This window comes from Eubalaena glacialis, chromosome 2, assembly GCF_028564815.1.
Source record: "Eubalaena glacialis isolate mEubGla1 chromosome 2, mEubGla1.1.hap2.+ XY, whole genome shotgun sequence".
NCBI classification, from domain to species: Eukaryota; Metazoa; Chordata; class Mammalia; order Artiodactyla; family Balaenidae; genus Eubalaena; species Eubalaena glacialis.
The window spans coordinates 166961925-166967924 of record NC_083717.1 but is presented as its reverse complement, the minus strand read 5'-3'; the positions used below and the strand labels follow the sequence as shown (position 1 = coordinate 166967924).

At 49.0% G+C, this 6000-nt stretch overlaps 1 protein-coding gene across 1 annotated transcript in view; it reads left to right on the top strand.

Moving 5' to 3' along the window:
- The first annotated feature begins 4345 nt into the window (after positions 1–4345).
- MIDEAS (mitotic deacetylase associated SANT domain protein) overlaps positions 4346–6000 on the top strand; it is a 66907-nt gene continuing 65252 nt past the window's right edge. Inside the window, exon 1 of the mRNA XM_061181021.1 lies at positions 4346–4500. The gene's annotated coding sequence lies outside the window, so the exon portion shown is untranslated. The remainder of the gene's footprint in view (positions 4501–6000) is intronic.

Sequence of the window (6000 nt, the reverse complement as noted above, 5' to 3'; positions counted from 1 at the left end):
TCCTCTTTCCCCTCCCACCATCCGGCAGGCCAGAAAGGGGGTGGCTACTCTTTCACTGCCTTAAAGCTGGCCTAGCTGGCCTGGGTGGAAGGCCTCTGCTCTGTTCAGAGAGGATTCAAGGAGCTGGTCCTTTAGGCTTGGCCTTGATTTACTAAAGAAGGAGAATTCAGAAGGATCTGGAAACTGTCTTAAGTCATGGCTTGTCTCTTCAACTCTCCAGTGGGACACCTTGAGGCCTGGCCCATCCTAGGCCGTCAGTGTATGGTAGTTAGTTATTACTCTCTAAACCCAGAACTTTCACACTTCTTTGCCTGCATGTAGGAAATATGTTTTACACTATGACCCCATACAAATATACACATATATTATACACAACTGAAACAAAAGCTACACAAAACAATACTTATTATTACTTAATGCAATGCATCTGATAATTTTTAATTTTTTTTTAAAGAAAAACACTGGTGGTGACCCATAACGCCCCTCTCCAGACAGACCTACTTGCTTCCTTCTCTGGAAGCTCATAGTGCCTGAGGCAAAAATCGATTATAATACTTCTCATGTTGCATTGTAATTTATGTGTCTTTCTCTCCCACTAGGGACAGACTTTGTCCTTTTCATCTTTGCATCCCTAGCACACCCACTAGTAGACATTCAGTAAGTGTTCATTGAAGGGCTGAATGAAAAATGCCTGCTTGCATGCACCACAGAAGAGGACAGTGGTTTCTCTTATCGTGGCACACATCACCTAGTTCTGGTGTTCCAGAGCTCAGACTTGTCAGTGAGCAGCCTGGGCTCAGCACAGGATTTCTACAGAAGTTAGGACAGACACCTCCTGCAGAAAGGGCCTCAATGTGTAGAGAATGAAGACCAGAGACTTTGACTATTTCCCTTCCCTTAATTTTTTCCCCTGAGCTAATCTCTTTGCACACCCCAGCTAGAATGTCTTATGTCCCCCATAGTAATTTAATAATATAAAGCTGTGCAGACTCAAAATTCAGGGCATTTAGCATTTTTGCAAAGCCAGACTCTAGGAAACGTTCCCATTGCCGAACACACTGGATGTGGTTTAGGTAGCAAAGCAAATGACCTAACAAGGAATATATGTGCTGAGCCCAGTTCCTGTTAAATTAATAGATTCACGTTCTGGCATATCCACAACCTCATAAGTCATAGCAACCAGATGACGGCATGGCAACACAGCAGCTGCAGCCACTGTACATGAGAAAAATCAGAGCCTAGCGTCTCTGGAGGGAAAACAGAAATGGGCTCTACAGTTGCCAGCTTCGATGGGATTGGCTGAGGGGAGGTGGACATGGGGGGCAGCCATAAGTAGATGCCTGCCCTGGTAAGGGATGAAGGAGTATAATATCTTTCCTGCTTCCTAAAACTTTGTTTTGTGTTTTTAAAGTAAATAATTAGCTCCAGTCAGAGAGGAAATGATGCTGAGAGAAAGATAACCACCACGTGGACAGAATGTTCTTTGTAGCCCTGCAAGCAGTGTGGACGTGATTCTTATCAGAGATAGTTCACGGTTTGCTCTTCGATTGTAGGACCACAAGCCTACATTTGGACCCTCACTGAAATCACCTATCCCTTCTGGCTGCCAGGGTTGAAGTCCTGTCTTTCAAGCTCCCCTTCCAGGACTAGGGCCTGACTCCACAGTCACTGGTTGTGCCAGAGCCTTGGGGATCAGGGCAGATGTCCTGAGGAGGAGGAAGAGGGTACCTGGACAGATGTCAATCCTTGCGACACAAAGACATCTGCACATACTATCAGGTTGATGGCATCCAATACCAGGGTTGCCAGGGACCGAGCAGCAACACACACCCTCTGACCTAGTTTAAATTCAAGGATGACCCTTATTCTGCGGAAGGGGTAAGGGCTGGGTCTTCTGTTCTTAGGATTTACATGTTACTCTTAGATCTGGTCCAGGACCCTGCCTCTTTCTCCATGTTCTGCTTTCCAGGAGAGGGAGCAGGAAGTCTGTGTGGGGTTGTCATCGGGTCCACATGACTTCCTTCTCTTTTTCCTGTGCATTAGTTATCGATGCCTGTGTAACAAATTACTCCAAAACATAGCAGCTTGAGACAACAAATATTTATCATCTTACATTTTCTTTGGGTCAGGAATCCAGGCAGCTTAGCTGGATGCCTCTGCTACCAGGGCTCTCATGAGGCAGCTGTTGGCTGGGGTTGGCGGTCTCATCTGAAGCCTTGATTGGCATGGGGGAAGGGGGAGGTATGCCTTTCCAAGCTAACTCATGTGGTTGTTGGCAGGTCTCGATTCCGGTCTACAGGGCTGCCTTAGGACATGGCAGGTAGCTTCCCCTACAGTGAGTGATCCAAGAAAGAGCAAGAAAGAAATAGAGCACACAAGATGGAAGCCACAGTAGGTTTTTTATAACCTAATTTCAGCAGTGACATCACATGACTTCTGCCATATGCTATTTGTTAGAATTGAGTCAATTAGTCCAGCCCACACTCAAGAAGAGGCAATTATATAGGGCATGAATACCAGGAGGAAGGGGATCACTATTAGCTGGGGGCTGTCTCCAAGTGTGCCTACCACAGGTTCTACACTTTGTGGAACTCCAGCAAATGCCACCCTACACAAAGAAAAAGCAATGTGTGTCTGTGCATACATAAACATCAGGCCTTCAAACATTTACATCATCTGCTAATTATTCCTGGGCATGCAGAAGTACTGAATATTCATGAAATTGTGACTGAGAATTCAGAATCACAATTGTGAACAAAGAAATATTCTGCTCTTGTGCTAGCAAATATGGAGTATCACATGATTGTTTTTAGAAGCATATTCTCTCTACTCCTCTTGATTATGGCATTGCTTGCCTTAAGCAGAATGCATTAAGGAATTACTTCTATCTATTTCAAAATTGAAATGGACAATCCCTCCACCACCAGCCCACAATGTGTGATGTCATAAAAACTTCAGAGAATTATAATTATTGAGAGTATAATAATGCACTTATTTCTCAAAACAATGTTATTTTTCTTACATGATACATTTTGTATTTATAATGTGCCATTAATAATGTCTCAGTAGAAATCATAATTGTGCATAAAGGGCTGCAATGTGGGGGATTTCATGTTGCTAGGAGAGCGTCTATCTTCATACTGCTGGGGAAGTCTGCGTTTGTGGCTTCCCATTAGGTATTAACACAGACCTGGGGATCATTTCTCAGATGTTACTTTCTATCAATTTTACATCCACCTTTCTGGACAAAGCCTTCACTCAACTCTGTGGTTTCCTGTGCTTTAGTAAAAAGATGAAGCATTAGAACGGGAGATTCTGTGATCTGGCCAATGTGCTTGTAGAAGCAGTATTTGGGGAAAAAGGGAAAATTGTTGAGCCCTAACTGATGCTTTTGAACCACCTTTGAAAAGGTCCCTGTTTTCACAAGCTACAATGAAGCTAACGTTTCTGTTACGAAAGCCCTCCACTGCAGTTTCAAATGTCTGCTTTTTTTTTTTTTTTTTTTCCTCAACCACAGCGAAGGCTAACCCGTTTTCTTTCCAGCTTTACCGGATCAGGAATTCTTCCCGAAAGACTGCTGTTTAACTACTTTGTTGCTATTTATCAGAAACCAAAAAGATGGCTTTTTGTTTTTGTAGTTTTGAATACGGTGAGCAAATTTATTTCGGGCAACGATAAATTTCAGAATTACTACTGCCTGAAGCTCCTTTTGTCAGGACTCCACCCTACCCTCCAAGTCACTTTTGGTCTGTGACGAAATACGGAATGCATCAGGCCCCAAAGAGACCTGTGAGTTGACTGTAAAGGAGGAGGTGGAAATCGCGGGGGAGGATTAGAACAGAAACTATTTTTCAGCCCCAACTTGGGCGCTGAAATAGCCCCCTGAAGTCATAAACGCTGAACGTCCTGTGCCCTTATAATCAGTGGAAATGACGAAGGACAAGTGTGCAGATCTTTTGAGGGAATGTGGGAAGAGGAGACCCGCGTTTTAAGGCACAGCTTAGGCATTATTTGGTGGGAAAAAAACCAAAAACAAAGCAAAAACAAACACAGAGCACTGTGCTTTCCAACAGGACCTTCTAGCTGCAACACCAAACTGAAAAACTTTCTCCTTCCCCATCCTTTGTTTTTCCCGGAACCCCAGCTCTGGGTCCCTGAACCCCAACACCATCTTCCAGATCCAGCCTGAGAGCAGCCTCGACCGCACTTCTTCGGCGCGGAAACCACCCTGCTGGAGCGAGCCTCCCCCAGAGGGGTGCAGGCTCGGCGGACTGCAGCCCGCTTCCCCCCGCAGCCGAGGGCGCGCAGAGCCGGGGGCGCGGGCGGCTGCAGGGCCCGGCGCGCCACCGCGCGAGCTGCTGGGTCACGGCCCGGGCCGCGCCACCCGCTCAGCGAGGAAGTGACGACTGCGCCGTCCCGAGAGCAACAAAGTTTGAGTCTGCGGGCCGTGCTCGCCTGCGCCCCGCGCCCCTCCGAGCGGCCCCGGGATCCAGCGCGCAGGTGAGCCGCGGAGCTCGGCGCCCCTCCGCAGCCGGGGCGCCGACGCGGTGCCCGGAAACGTTCGGGGCAGGGGCTTGGCCGCGCGGGCGGGGATGTGGCGGGACGGGTAGGGCCGACTGCGCTGGGCTTGCGTGCGGGGGGCGCTGCAGGGAGGGAGCTTGGCGGCCGGGATCCGGGCCCTGGGCTGCGCCCCTGTAGTCGCCGGTTTGCCGCGGGACTTAAACCAGCCAGGGCTGCAGCCGGGCCGCTCCGGGCGCCGTTGGCTAGCGGAGGGTTGCAGGGAAGGGGCTTCCCGTGTCCTGCGTCCGAGGCTAGTCCTCCGCTCGGCGCCCCCCATCGCGACAGGCTGGGCGCAGCGGTCCCCCAGTTCCTGCCCGGTGCTTCCCAAGGAAGCGTGCTCTTCCTCTTCGTAGCCCTCGCTGAGGTCGCAGGAAGGAAGTTAAAGGAACTTTTCCCCCATTTTTCTTAGCTTGGCCCGACAATGACGAAGAGCAGAGCAACTCGGAAGTTTGGGAAAACAACCCTACGCATTTCCAAAATGCAAAACCAGAATTGCCCCTAAGCCCCCTTTGAACAAATCCCTCTGACTCCCCCACCCTTTCTCCTCCCACACCACGTCCCGAGCCTGACAGTAATCACTAAGGCCTAACACTTTGCAATTTAGCCATAAACGCTGTCAGCGCACCCACCTACATATGTGAGTGTTTTCTATATAAAACTCCAAAACCCGCTTCCAGTGGACTCTTTGAGGCATCTCGCTCTTCTCTGTTTTCGAAAACTGCTAGGGCTGCAGGAATGTGCTTGGCAACTTTGATGGTGGTTCCCGCCGCCCTCGGTAGCCTCGTGGAAAAGGCTTTTTTTTTTTTTTTTTAAGAACAGCTGAGAAGTTTGTGACATCCCTGCAAAGTAACTTGGGACTGGCGGGCCGGGCGGGTGGCGCTCTAACTCCCTGGCTTGGAGTCTTCAACTGTAGCAGCAGCGGCGGTGGCGGCGGGGACGCATTGGTGTGTGCAGGAATGTACGTCCGTGCCGTGGAGACTCCTTTGACATGGGATGTCTAGAAGTTGAATGGTGCAGTTCCTAGCAGCAGCTTCCTGGCGGCCTGTAATTACAGCGTGATTGCACAGTCAGGCATTGTTGGCGTGGATGTTTATACACAGGCTATTGTGCAAGACCTCGGGGGCAGAGAACAAAATGCAGATTTGCATTGCAGATGCCCAGAACAGATCTGGGTCTGAGCTGCAGTCACCAAGTTCTTTTTGGCCCTTCACCTTAGCTAGGTGATCTATTTCCTCGTTTCTCCCTAAAACTCGGACAGTTTGCCAAACACCAGAGAAGTGAAGTGGACCCGGGAGGGCAGGATCCTTTCACTTCCACCTCAGGCAGCCTGAAAACTATCCCAGGAACTGTACCCTTATTTGTGCCTGTAGAAAATGTGGGATGATGTCAGCAGGAAAAGGAGATGGGAGATGGCTATCAACATCCCTAAACGGGAAAGCA